Raw genomic sequence first — 13,027 nt, forward strand, 5'->3', positions numbered from 1 at the left:
CATTTTCCTGTTTGTAAGGACATTTTCTGTTACCTGTGTTTTTCTTGAATTTTATAAAACTGCCTTTGCCTTTTATCAGTGTGTCTGGCTTCTCTTTTTGGGTTGGTATTGGCTTCTGGAGTAACCCAGACAGAACAGTCACATGGCCGGCAAGCCATACCCACAAAATAAGCCACACCCACAGTGTGGCAGTAAAATTTTTGGCTGCCCATTACTAATGCCCGCCCATCATACCGGTCACTGGGGGTACACTGCGGGCACCAGCGATGGGGAACCCTTGCCTGGGTGATTGGGGTGGCCAGCCAGAAGTGGAATTTTGGGGTTCTCTGAACTGCACAGAATCTTAGCTAGAGGTTCTCCCAAACCCCTGCGAACCCCCAACAGTGCACCCCTGATACAGAACTAAGATCTATAAATTTTGAGCACTCCCTGGTGTTGCAAATTAATGCTCCTCGCTTGTTTTCTTAGCCACAATCTCTTTACTCTGAACAGCTCTGCTGGGATCTTGGACACACTCAATGCCTGTAGCCACGTTCCTTATCTTCCATTCTTGGCATTCCGTTTTCCTTTACCATTTCCCATTGATGCTAAGTTTCCTGGCTTTCCTGCTAATGGCTCCTCTTATCAACATCCAGCACCTGGTCTCACCTCTTTTATTTCTAGACTTACAGTATCTGGGCTGAGAAAATCCACCAGGTGCCAATAAAGATACAGTGATCCCTCGATTAGCACGGTCTCGATTAGTGCGAAACGCTGCAACGCGGTTTTTCAAAAAATATTAATTAAAAAATACTCCACGGTTTTTTTGCTATACCACGGTTTTTCCCACCCGATGACGTCATACGTCATCACCAAGAGTCACTTCTCTGTCTCTTTCTCTTTCTTTCCTGTCACTATGCTTCAATCATTTTCTCATTTCTCTTTTTTCTCCCCTTTTTTCTATCATTTCTCTCTCTCTTTCTTCCTCTCTCACACTCTCTTCCTCCCTTCTCTCTCCCCCCCTCCACTTGCCCACGAGAAGAAAAAAAGCAACCTCTGCCGGGCAGCTCCCCTTGTGCCCCTGCTTTGTGCCTGCCTCTTTTGGGGATTTCTTTTTCTTTTCTTTTTTGCGCTGGCAGCGGGAGCTGTTGGGGAGGGCTCTGCCGGGAAGGCCTCTCAGCTGCAGAGCCGAATGGGGGCGGAGGCAACAGCGGAGCCCGGCGCTGGGGCAATGCGAGGCTGTTCATCCAGGGGGGCGTGGACTGGCAAGTCGCCCTCCTTTCTCTCTCTTTCTCAAGATCGCTTGCCGCTTGCCTATTGCAGCGAAGGAGGCGAAGCAAGGCTCCAAGCTGCAAAGCGGCAAGCGGCAAGCGATCTTGGAGTTTCCCCTTTGCCTGGGCGGCAGGAAGACCAAGGGAAGGTTCCTTCAGCCGCCCAACACCTGATCCGCTCCGCAGCGCGGCAGCAGCGAGGAGCCGAAGATGGGGTTTCCCCTTTGCCTTTACCCCATCTTCGGCTCCTCGCTGCTTCCGCGCTGCGGAGCAGATCAGCTGTTGGGCGGCTGAAGGAACCTTCCCTTGGTCTTCCCCGCCGCCCACACGCAAACTCCACCATCTGCGCATGTGCGGCCATGAAAAAAATGGCGCACATGCGCAGATGGTGGTTTTTACTTCCGCATCCAGTATAACGCGGAAATCGGTTAGCGCGGGAGGTCTTGGAACGTAACCCCCGCGCTAACCGAGAGATCACTGTATAGCAAACTCTCGGTTCTTTGCTGCCCACTAGTGGGCATTCAGATTTCTGAACCCTAAGCATGACTTTTCTACTTTTTTAAAAAAAGTTGTTATTGATTAAATACATTAAAAACAACAAAGAAAAAATAGCAACCTATTGTAAGAAAAGAAGAAACAACATAGTAGCAAGACAGGTAAAGACTGACAAAACATTTCACATAGTCATAAACAACAAAATTTGTCAACTGCTAGTTTGAGACTTTCCAAATTAGATATTATCAAGAATTTCTACATGTTTTTGCTATACTTACATTTTGCAACTGTCGGATAGTCATCTAACAAGGGGTTTATTATTCCTCTTATCTGAAATATAATGATTTTTTCTTTTTGGATTAAGTTGAAGTTCTCTACTTTTATTTATCAACTGCCCATCTCCCCCACAGAGGGATTCCAGGTTGTGTACCAATAAAATATTAAAAACATAAAAACAGTATTTAAAATGTAAAAGAGACGAGCAATGTTAAAAATTAATGAAAAGGCAGGGCTTAACCTGTTAACCAGTTCCATGGATGTATACTCCTGGGTATAATATTTATTTATTTATTTGATATTTATGTTGCCCTTCTCCTTAGACTCAGGGCGGCTTACAACATGTTAGCAATAGCACTTTTTAACAGAGCCAGCCTATTGCCCCCACAATCCGGGTGCCCCAAACAAGGGTGCGGAGGTATATTTTCATGCCTTTTTGAAAGGCCAGGTGAATATATCTTCACTGCCTGACCAGACATAAATAGGGTTTTTTAGGAAACCTGGCCCATGCCATGTAGGGCTATAAGGATTTATTTATTTATTTGTTTATTCAATTTTTATGGCACCCTTCTCCTTAGACTCAGGGCGGCTTACAACATGTTAGCAATAGCACTTTTTAACATAGCCAGCATATTGCCCCCTCAATTCGGGTCCTCATTTTACCCACCTCGGAAGGTTGGAAGGCTGACTCAACCTTCAGCCGATGATGAGATTTGAACCGCTGACCTTCAGATCTACAGTCAGCTTCAATGGCCTGCAGTACAGCACTCTACTTGCTGCGCCACCTTGACTCTTAAGGATCCTAACCAACACCTTGAAATTCAAAGGTGCTTTTTCAAGAGGCAAGTAGACTTTGTTTTTCCTTGAAGGTGTTTTGCTTCTCACCCAAGAAACAACAACTCTTCTTCTTCTTCTTCTTCTTCTTCTTCTTCTTCTTCTTCTTCTTCTTCTTCTTCTTCTTCTCCTCCTCCTCCTCCTCCTCCTCTTCTCCTCCTCCTCCTCCTCTTCTTCTTCTTCTTCTTCCTCTTGTTCTTCTTCAGTTTCCTAGAAGTTAGAATTGAAGGAACTCCTTGGATGACAAGTGAAGCATCTTCAAGGGAAAAAAATTTCAGTTGCCTCCTGAAAAATCACCTTTGGGACAATCATGACTTGGATGACCTCCATAGACAACAGACAAAGGATGAAATATGCCACCAAGAAAATCTAAGCATTTGGCCAGCACACACAGTCAATCTTGCTGTGATAATCCTTCCAGGTTTTATCTCTTTTCTTTGCTTATCGCACCCCTCAAGGCTTATGAGACTCCGTTGCAAAAATAAATAAATGAAATTGGGGGGGGGGGAGGAAGCAGCTTTAAATATAAGATGCAGGTAATGATTTTTATGCATATAAATAGGTTTTTGAAATAGTGACTTACTATTGAAATAGAAATGCATCTCCAATACTGGATAATGACCAGGTATACTAACAGCCTAGTTTGCAGCTGTCCTGGTTCTAACTTTGCTTAGAACATTGAGTAATGTTAAGGTATCTGCTTTCTCTCTCTTTCCTCCTCCTCCCTTTGCTTCCTTCTATCTTTAAACTGCCCCAGTTTTCTTGTTACTTCAAATAGGACATTGTCTTCTGTTAAGTAAGACGCATGACCATACAACCAAAGGCTGAGGATTTCATTACTCTTTGATCAGCGAAGAAAAACAAGCAAGGTGGAAATCTACAGAAAAAGGTCTATGCTTTTGGAAAGGGGTTCAATTCTCAACATAATGCCACTGGGCAATATAAGAGCCATGGTGGCGCATTAACCTGCTTAGAGAGGGTTGTAAAGCACTGTAAGGCAGTATATAAATCTAAGTGCTATTGCTATTGCCCTTCCTTCCTTCCTTCCTTCCTTCCTTCCTTCCTTCCTTCCTTCCTTCTTTCCTTCCTTCCTTGCTTTCTCTCTCCCTCCCTCCCTCTCTCCTTCCCTCCCTCCCTTCCCAGTGATTAGAATGTAGTACAGTGATCCCTCGAGTTTCGCGATCTCGATTATTGTGAAACGCTATATCGCGAGTTTTCAACCCGGAAGTAAACTCCACCATCTGCGCATGCGTGCCCTTCCACGCATGCGTAGATGGTGGAGTTTCCCCGCCGGGCAGAGGCTTCCCTGGGTCTTCCCCCTCTTGCCCCGGTAAGACAGCGGCGGCGCGAGCAACGGCGTGGGCGGGCGGGCGGCACGCGCGCGGGAAACCCCACCTCCGCCTCCCAGCTGGGAAGCGGAGCCGACAACAGCGTGGGCGGGCGGGCGACTCGCGCGAGCCTGGGGACACCCTTGCTCTGCTTCCCAGCGCGCGCGCGTTGCTGGGGAAAGCGCGCGCGCTTGGGGACACCTCACCTCCGCCTCCCAGCTGGGAAGCGGAGCCGGCAACAGCGTGGGTGGGCGGGCGACTCGCGCGAGCCTGGGGACACCCTTGCTCTGCTTCCCAGCGCGCGCGCGTTGCTGGGGAAAGCGCGCGCGCTTGGGGAAACCTCACCTCCGCCTCCCAGCTGGGAAGCGGAGCCGGCAACAGCGTGGGTGGGCGGGCGGCGGCGCGCGAGCCTGGGGACACCCTAGCTCTGCGCGCGTTGCTGGGGAAAGCCCTTGCGCGCGGGAAACCTCACCTCCGCCTCCCAGCTGGGAAGCGGAGCCGGCAACAGCGTGGGCGGGCGGGCAGCGTGCGCGAGCCTGGGCGCGAGCAACGGGGTGGGCGGGCGAAGGGCGGGCGGCAGTGGAAGCAAAAACACCATCTGCGCACGCGCAGATGGTGTTTTTACTTCCGCACCGCTACTTCGCTAAAAATCGATCTTCGCGTGGGTTCCTGGAACGGAACCCTCGCGATGATCGAGGGTTCACTGTATTGCAGGCTAATTCTGCCCACTGCCAGCAGTTCAATCCTGATCAGCTCAACGTTGACAAGCCTTCCATCCTTCTAAGGTGGGTAAAATGAGGACTCAAGATTGTTGGGGGCAAGATGCTGACTCTGTAAACTGCTTAAGAGAGGGCTGTAAAGCACTGCGAAGTGGTATATAAATCAAAGTGCTATTGCTGTTCCTTGACTTACAATCATTGGTTCAGTGACTTAGGTAAGAAGAACTTCATTGCCCCTTTGTATGTACATAATTGGCATAAATTAAAATGAATATTCATTTGCATACAGCTCTCAGTGTGTCACCACCTCCAATACACACCACATAATAAAATAAATAAGTAAATAAATTCAAAGTTATGTATATACCCACATATATTGTATGACACAGAGAAACAACACAGTCTAGTTCGGATTTACATATGTACATGGCAAGAAAAATGAAACTTGCGTGTTTACCAGATGGATGGCCTAGGGAAGAAAGCTGTTAGAGAATCTGGAAGTCCTGCTAGAAATTACTACCTTTGAAGATCGTTCAAAAACTACAAATCGTGCAAAACACAGCCACGTGAGCTTTCATGGGCCTTCCTAGATATGCCCATGTTTCTCCAACACTCCACGGACTGCATTGGTTGCTGATTGGTTTGCAATTCAAAGTGTTGGTAATGACCTATAAAGCCCTACATGGCATCAGACCAGATTACCTACAGGACCGCCTTCTGCCGCATGAATCCCAGCAACTGGTGAGGTCCTATAGAGTCGGCCTTCTCCAGGTCCCGTCAACTAGACAATGTCACTTGACAGGGCCTAGGGGAAGAGCCTTCTCTGTGGGGGGGGCTCTAGAATCATCTCCCCCTGGAGATTCGTACTGCCCCAACCCTCCTCATCTTCCACAAGAGTCTTAAGACTCGTCTATGCCGCCAGACTTGGGGCAATTAGACCCTAACCCCGTTCGATGAATGTTGCATATAGGGGTGGACTACTGCCCGGCGGGGCTTCTCAGCGGCCTCCCGAACCCGAACTTTTGCCGAACTTCCGGGTTTGGCGTTTGGGAGGCCGCTGGGAAGCCCTGCCGCCCGGCTGTCATCTTTTAAAACAGCCGGGGGGCTTCTCGGCGGCCTCCCGAATGCCGAACCCGGAAGTTCGGGTTTGGCGTTCGGGTTCAGGAGGACGCTGGGAAGCACCCCCGGCTGTTTCAAAAGGTGACAGCCGGGCGGCGTCGGGGTTTTTTTTTCGTTGCACGGATTAATGGATTTTACATTGTTTCCTATGGGAAACAATGTTTCATCTTACGAACTTTTCGTCTTACGAACCTCCCCCTGGAACCAATTAGGTTCGTAAGATGAGGTATTACTGTATTTTGGAAAGCTTTCTGTTTTTCAACCCATGGTCCTGAAATTTCCAGATTGCCTCTCATTGATGTACTAATCAAGTCTTATCCAGCTGAGATTTTCAAAAGCAATTCAAAGAGCCTGTAATTTTTATATATTGGGGTTTCTTGTTTTTTAGACTTTTTAAATGTATTATTGTTATTTCAGATTCTAACTATTATATTTGTCATTATATATTGTTTTTATCATTGCTGTAAGCTGCCCCGAGTCTACAGAGAGGGGTGGCATACAAATCTAATAAATAATAATAATAATAATAATGATAATAATAATGATGATAATAATAATAATAATAATAATAATAATAATAATAATAATAATAATAATATACCAACATTGGGCAAAAGCGCACCACCCACCGTCACGTGGACAATTTTGTAGCTCACAAATAGGTAACAGAAGTACAGTATATGTATTAAAAGAATGTTACACTCACAAGCATACACACTCTCGTGTGTGTGTTTGTATAACATTAGACACACAGGAGTCCCTTTAGCTTTATAAATTAAAAGTAACTTGTAATTTATAAAACCAAAGTTACTTTGTGTGTTTGTGTGTGTGCGTTTGTGTGTAACATTACACACACAGGAGTGCCTTTGGTTTTATAAATTAAAAATAACTTGTAATTTATGCAACCAAAGATATTGCTTTTGAATATAAGTGCACTAGAGTGCCTTCCAACCCCTGTCCTATTGTCTCTCCTACATCCCATATATCTTTTCTTCTATCCCTTTATCTTTCTTCTATTCCCTCTTTAATTTATCTTATCCTATACTCTCTTCTATTCCTTCTGTAAGGTGTCCTCTACTACCTTCATTGTGTATTATTGTGTATTGGACAAAATTAAATAAATAAAAATAAATAAAGGTTGGTGCGCTAAAATCGGACCAAGTCAGACAATCAGCCCTTATTTAAATCAGATCCCGGTATTTTATCTACATTTGCAGTATACTTTCACAAATGCAAATTCTGAAGATTGTAATTCAAAATAATGGAATTTATTGCCAGAGGATTGCAACTTTAGGTACAAATGTTCCTCATTTCTGGTCAAAGCCCATGGGAACATTACAGAGCAATCTAAATATAAAAAAAGCTGAATCCACATTCTCTACCTTGTACCACAAATATTTGCAGGTGAGTTGTTTTCCCCAGAAAAGGCATTTTCTCTGGCGGGAGATTGTGTTGCTTTGGTCCAGCAAAATATGTCACATTATACTTCAATTTTCCATCAGCTGTTTTAGATATAGACGACAATAGATTATGTCTAGAGACAAGGACATATGTCCTCACTACCAAAAATATCCACATTCTTTTTCCGCTATAGCTTGCAAAGACCTAATAAATGCAGTGTTTATTTATATTTTGCTTCTATTTAAAGGTCAGCTCTGCTTTGCTTTCTCTCATAAACAGACTGGAACTAATTAACCAAGTATGAAAAAGCCGCCCAGCCTAAAACAATGAAAATACAACAATTAAGACGGCAGAATAAATATCAACACATTTAAAAGCCAGGCCTTTGTGTGGAAAACCTTAAGAGGCAGAAATTGTTACCTCCTTGTACGCTTTGATGTGACAGAACGGAAAATGCTTAAATATATGACTGGAGTAATCCCCTTAACGGCATTTAATGTTAATTAAATGAAATGAAGTGTAGTGTTGGCTGTTGTCCCATCTTCTCTTTTTCTGAGGCAAAGAATGTTCTCCATGACCAACAGATTATGTTTAGCTTGGGGGGGGGGGGAAAGGCACAGCCTTAACCTGAAAGCCAAATGAAGATAGATAGATAGATAGATAGATAGGTAGGTAGGTAGGTAGGTGTTGTGATTCAGTCTGAGGCTCCTCAGGGAACGGCTGGAACTCTGCCAGCTCCATGCTCAGAGGGGGAGGACGAGGAACAGGAGGAGGAGGAGGAACAGGCAGACGAGGAAGAGGGATGTCAGGACGAGGAGGAGGGAGAACAGCCGGAGACCCCCGGGGGGGAGCTCTCCCCAGCGAATAGCCTGGAGTCATTAGATGAGAACGCACAAGCCATCATAGATATGAGGCAGAGAAGGGCAGCACAAAGAAGGGGACAATTAGCCAGGTATTTCCATCCCTAATAGGCAACAGCTGGGTTTGGGTGTGGTTCTCCTCAGAAAGGTTGAAAAGGCAGGCCCGCCCTTCCTGTATTGTGGAGAGTTATCTTTTGGGAGTCCTGTGACCTTGCTTCGATCCTTGGCGACTCTGATTCTGGCTTGTGGCCTCGAAGGCTGAAAACTTGGGGGAGGCGTGGGTTTTATTATCTACAGTGGTGTGTGTGCCAGCAAGAAGCCTGTTGTATTGTCTGGCCGTCGTGACTCTTCTGTGAAGCTTCATAGCATTCCAGTTTGTAAGAACAGTTTTTGTTATCTGTGTTTGTTTTCAAAGATATAAAAGGACTTTGCTTTTTACCAGCGTGTCTGGCTACTCTTTTTAGTTGGTGTTGACGTCTGGGGGAACCCAGACAGAACAGTAGGTAGGTAGGTAGATTTATTTATTCATTCATTCATTCATTCATTCAAACATGTATAGGATAGTACAGGGGGTGAACCACAAAATGGAAACACCTTGCAGCTCTTCCGTGGAATCCAGATTTGTGAAGCTCCCTTCGAACAGTTTTTGTGGAAACTGGGTTCTGTACATGTCTATTGAGCTCTGCAGTGATTTTAGGAGCTGTGGTCTTGCGATCCGCTCTAACAATTTGCTTTAGTGTCCGACGATCTCTCTCAGACAACTTCGATTTTCAACCAGACCTGTGCTTGGCTGAGGACGTTTTCCCTTCTCTTTCAAAAGCAGTCATTGCTTTTGAGACATGACCTCTTGAAGCGCCAAACATTTGGGCACTTTCTGTTACACTAGCGCCTGCCATTCGAGCACCAACAATTTGGCCTCTTTGAAAGCCTGAGAGGTCTGCCATTTCTAGAAGGTTATAAGCCGGGGTGGCGCAGCAGGTAGAGTGCTGTACTGCAGGCCACTGAAACTGACTATAGCTCTGAAGGTCAGCGGTTCAAATCTCATCACCGGCTCAAGGTTGACTCAGCCTTCCATCCTTCTGAGGTGGGTAAAATGAGGACCCGGTTTGTGGGGGCAATAGCCTAGCTCTGTTAAAAAGTGCTATTGCTAACATGTTGTAAGCCGCCCTGAGTCTAAGGAGAATAAATAGATAGATAGATAGATAGATAGATAGATAGATAGATAGATAGATAGATAGATAGATAGATAGATAACCAATTTCCTTAAATTTCTGTCAAAAAAGGTAGTTTTAAAAAACATATCAAATAACAGAATTTTAAAAACCATTAAAATATGTCAAGTTTGATTGATTTGAACATGTTCAAACATTATGATGCCAAAAAGACATTTAAAGAAGATGTTGGATAACCATTTTGTCCACTCCCTGTAATAGTTTGTAAAAACATAAGTAAAAAGTAACGATAAAAGAGGACAATAATAATAATAATAATAATAATAATAATAATAATAATAATAATTTATTGGATTTGTATGCCACCCCTCTCCGTAGACTCCGTAGACAATAGGACAAGCACATAGTGTACTTATCCACGCCCCTTACAGATCTCTTAGAAACAGGGTGAGGTCAACAGTAGACAATCTAAGGTTAAAGTTTTTGGGGTTTGGTGAAGAAACCACAGAGTCAGGTAGTGCTATCCAGGCATCGATCACTCTCTTGCAGTTGTCATATTTTCTGCAGTTGAGTTTGGAGTTGAATCTATTAAGTGCTTGTGTATTGCTGCGGTTGAAGGTGAAGTAATCATTAACAGGAAGGACATTTTGGTATATGATCTTATGAACTACATTTAGATCAGATCGGAGGCGACGTAGTTGTAAATTGTCTAATCTCAGTATTTCAAGTCTGGTGGAATAAGGTATTTTGTTGCAAGACGAGGAGTGAAGGACTCTTCTTGTGAAATATTTCTGGACTCTCTCGATTGCATTAATGTCTGATATGCAATGCGGGTTCCAGACAGGCAACCTATATTCCAGAATTGGTCTAATAAATGTTTTGTAAGCTGTGATTAGCAGTGTAATATTGCCAGAGAAGAAGCTACGTAACATTAGATTAACAACTCTTAGTGCTTTTTTGGCAATGTGATTACAGTGGTCTCTAGCACTTAGGTCATTGGATATGAGTGAAAGAGTGAGGGTCATCTACAAGTTCGTTTCCTCCAAGTTTGTATTTTGTATTCTGATTCTGTTTGCCAAAGTGTAAGACAGAATATTTGTTGGTTGAGATTTGAAGTTGTTGTTGTTATTATTATTATTTTTGTTGTTGTTGTTGTTATTATTCTTATTATTATTATTATAAATTAGATCTGTATGCCGCCCCTCTCCGGAGACTCGGAGTGGCTCACAAGTTGCTGGTGGTTTGACCATTCTTCTACATGGTCAAGGTCTTATTGAAGGATAGCAGTATTTTCGGTGATAATAAATAGTTTAACATCATCAGCAAAGAGAACTCAGTTCTCTTTGCTGATGATATCCATCATCCAAGGAAATTTAGGAAAAGAAACTCAGTTTTAAAAGTATCTAGCATAAATAATGAATGAAGCCATCAGAGAAGGGGTATCTTCTCGCTTAATCCACAGCTTCCTTCATCTGCAACATAAATACAGAATGTTGCTTCATTCAATATTAACTGTGCCATATTTTTCCCCTGAAATGCTATCTGTAAATGATGGAAAGTATGCTTTTAATCAACATTTCATGAAACGGGCCATTTTTATTTATGCTTATTTTTGTTACTTGCAAACCCAGCAGGGAATGTTGGGAATTGTTTCTTTCTTTCTTTTGGACTGAAAACTGAAGGTTCTTATTTTTTACCAAAATCTTCTTTGTGGAGATCTGGGTCGCACAACTCACTAAATATACCGCAGTTTATTTGAGTTTAGAAAAGATTATGTAATGTATCATTTTAAATTAGGCATATAGTTGTGCCCAGCAGTTTAATGTATGCAGTACTGTATAAATACTCCTCAACTTGTGACTGGATCGCATTCAAAATTATTATTATTATTATTTGTTGTGATCCAGCCTGAGGCTCCTCAGGGACCGGCTGGAGCTCTGCCGGATCCATGCCCAGAGGAGGAGGACAGTGACCAGGAGGGGGAGGACCAGGCAGATGGGGGAGAGGAACGTCAGGAAGAGGAGGAGGGAGAGCAGCCTGAGACGCCTGGGGGGGGCTCTCCCCAGCTAGTAGCCTGGATTCATTGGATGAAGATGCACAGGCTATAATAGACATGAGGCAGAGACGAGCAGCTCAAAGAAGGGGCCAATTAGAAAGGTATTTCCATCCCTGAATTGGCAACAGCTGGGTTTGGGTGTGGTTCTCCTCAGCAGGGTTGAAAAGGCAGGCCCGCCCTTACAGTCTTGTGGAGAGTTATCAACTGGGAGTCCTGTGACCTTGCTTCGATTCTTGGCGTCTCTGATCTTGGCTTGTGGCCTAGAAGGCTGAAAGACTTGGGGGAGGCGTGGGTTTTATTATCTCCAGTGTCATTTTTGCCAGCAAGAATCCTGTTTTATTGCCTGGCCTTCGTGAAACCTCTGTGAAGCTTCAAAGTGTTCCTGTCTGTAAGAACAGTTTTTGTTACCTGTGTTTGCTTTCCAGTATATAAACTGCCTTTGCTTTTTACCAGTGTGTCTGTATACTCTTTTTGGTTGGGGTTGGCGTCTGGGGGGACCCAGACAGAACTATTATTATTATTATTATTATTATTATTATTATTATTATTATTATTATTATTATTATTATTATTATTATTTAGATTTGTATGCCGCCCCTCTCCGAAGACTATGACAGATCTACTTTGGAGCCACTCGTGAAGTTCCGATGGGCAGTCCTTGCCTCTATGGTCACATGACTGGACTTTGGTTGCTTGGCAACACAGTGACATTTACAGCTAGTATGCTCAGGTGACTGCAATTTACAAAACATTGCCCCAAACTGGCACTTATATCCAGTTTTCAGCAAAACTGTGCCATAGCGAGCCATTGGTTCATTGAATTATCATAGAGTTTGCTTTATGGCTGTCATAAAACAAGTGATAAAATGGAATCAGTCATGTGACTGACCCAATTTACAACCATTATGACCATAATAACCATGTTCCATTCGAATTGTAGGTTGAGGAATATTGGTAATATATCAAGATACAGATTAAAACATGGCACATGTGCAGTCTTAAAGAGGTGGATATTTAAAGCAGTAAAAACATAGAAACATAGAAGATTGGCGGCAGAAAAAGACCTCATGGTCCGTTTGTCTGCCGTTAGACTATTTCCTGTATTTTATCTTAGGATCGATATATGTTTATCTCAGGCATGTTTAAATTCAGTAACTGTGGATTTACCAACCATGTCTGCTGGAAGTTTGTTCTAAGCTTCTACTACTCTTTCAGTAAAATAATATTTGCTCACGTTGCTTCTGGCCTTTTCTCCACTAACCTCTGATTGCGCCCCCTTGTTCTTGTGTTCACTTTCCTATTAAAAACACTTCCCTCATGAACCTTGTTTAACCCTTTAACATATTTAAATGTTTGATCATGTCACCTCTTTCCCTTCTGTCCTCCAGACTATACAGATTGAGTTCATTAAGTCCTTCCTGATACGTTTTATGCTTAAGACCTTCCACCATTTTTGTAGCCCATGTTTGGACCCGTTCAATTTTGTCAATATTTTTTTGTAGGTGAGGTCTCCAGCA

Source organism: Erythrolamprus reginae, chromosome 8 (assembly GCF_031021105.1).
Source record: "Erythrolamprus reginae isolate rEryReg1 chromosome 8, rEryReg1.hap1, whole genome shotgun sequence".
NCBI classification, from domain to species: Eukaryota; Metazoa; Chordata; class Lepidosauria; order Squamata; family Dipsadidae; genus Erythrolamprus; species Erythrolamprus reginae.